Source organism: Octopus bimaculoides, chromosome 18 (assembly GCF_001194135.2).
Source record: "Octopus bimaculoides isolate UCB-OBI-ISO-001 chromosome 18, ASM119413v2, whole genome shotgun sequence".
In the NCBI taxonomy this organism is placed as follows: Eukaryota; Metazoa; Mollusca; class Cephalopoda; order Octopoda; family Octopodidae; genus Octopus; species Octopus bimaculoides.
Window position 1 is genome coordinate 37,707,788 of NC_068998.1, and position 2,237 is coordinate 37,710,024.

Below are 2,237 nucleotides of genomic sequence, written 5' to 3' on the forward strand. Positions count from 1 at the left end.
ATAATGGGCTTCATATATTTATACCCCAGTGTCACTTTGATGGCGTGCACTGCTCTCTCACTCAATAATAATAATAATAATAATAATAATAATAATGATAATAATAACAATAATAATAATACTGCTGGGGCGGGGACAGCTTCACTTCTTACAGATCAATTAACAGAATGGTGAGGTTCTGTAAAACATCGTAAATACTTGAGTCATTACAGTCTACTGGAGATAGAGATAAGAAGAAGTGGGTGGATGCCGCCGTCGAAGCGATATCTCCTTGTCACTTTGTTAGTAATCAGTTCTGTTTAGAAGACGAAAAAAATCTGAATAATTCATACTGTTGGCATTGTTGTTGTTATTGTTGTTGTTGTTGTTGTTGTTGTTGTTGTTGTTGTTGTTGTTGTTTTATTGAGAGTGCTGCGTTATTTTGTTGGGTCTTTTTTTCTTTTATCTTGTGTCCTTTATTTTGTTACGATGTTGCAGATGCTGCTGTTGTTAGTGTCCTAGATGTTCAGGTGTAAATTCCAATCAATAATCGATAACCAATCAATATAGCCTCCAGATAAACAAACTACGGCTGAGCAGCATCACTCCACTACAATAACACCAAGAACAACAGCAACAACTACAACAGCAACGACATCAACTGCAACAACAACAACAGCAACAGTAACACTGATGACGATGATGACGACAGCAATGTAATCACACAATCAAATTGTTTTTAGGTCAATGGGCGTAGTAGTAGTAGTAGTAGTAGTAGTAGTAGTAGTAGTAGTAGTAGTAGTAGTAGTAGTAGTAGTTGCAGCAGCAGCAGCAGCGGTGGTGGTGGTGGTAGTAGTAGTAGTAGTAGTAGTAGTAGTAGTAGTAGTAGTAGTAGTAGTAGTAGTAGTGATGGTGGTGGTAGGGTTTGCTAATAGGCTGATATTTATGTCTACCTCATCATCAGTTTTATAGGCCTTTTAATGTCCCTTTGTTTGAAAATGTTCCTTTGTGCTGGGGTTATATTAATGTAACTCTTTATCGAGGGGCATCTCATAGAGGTTGCCACAGCTACTGTTTTCTCTTCCACACCCGCCACCACTACCGCCATTTCTTTCTCTCACTTTCTATCACACACACACTTCTTTTCCCTTTCACCTTTTCTCCTCTCTTTCTCTCTCTCTCCCTCCCTCCCTCTCTCTCTCTCTCTCTCTCTTTCTCTCTCTCTCTCTCCCTATATATATATATATATATATATATATATATATATATATATATATATATATATACACATATATATATATGTATATATATATGTATATATGTATATGTATATATTATATACAGATAGATATATTATATATATAGATATATATACATATATATATACATATATATATGGATATAAACGTATGTATATATATATATATAATTGTAGGTATGCATGGATGGATGGATGAATACACACATACGTACATATATGTATGTGTGCATCTATGTATGTGAATGTGTGTATTGTGTGTGCGCGCACGTTTCTGTGTGTGAGGGAGGGATAGAGGTTTGGAGTGTGTATGAGTATGTGTGTTTGTGTGTGTGAGTGTGTGTACGTGTCTGTGTGTATGTGTGCGTGTGAATGTATATATATATATATATATATATATATATATATATACAAATAAACATAGAGATACATATATACATGCATACATAAATACCTACAGCGATGCGTACATTCTTAAGTATATGCATGCATACATACATGTATTCAAACATACATACATTCATACATGCACACACATACATACACACACACATGCATACACATATACACACACATACTTGCATACATACATACATACATACATACACACACACACATACACACACATACATACATGCAAACAGACATACATACATACATATGATGTCAATATTTTCATGTGGAGCATTCAAAAAAGTTTATGTGGTACCCAGGCAAGAATCTACCCATCATTCTGTCTTCATGCACGTAACAACCCCATACCGGATGTGCATTTGAGTGTGCATGAGCACGGGTATATATATGTGTGTGCGCGTGTATGAGTGTGTGTGTGTGTGTATGAATGTGTTTGTGTTCATATGTATGTTTGTGTGAATGTTTGTGCGTATGTATATAGTTAGATTGAAATGGCTATTGAACCACATCCACACACACACCCTACACTCTCACACACGCACAGACAGATATATGTATGTATGTATATATATATATATATATATAT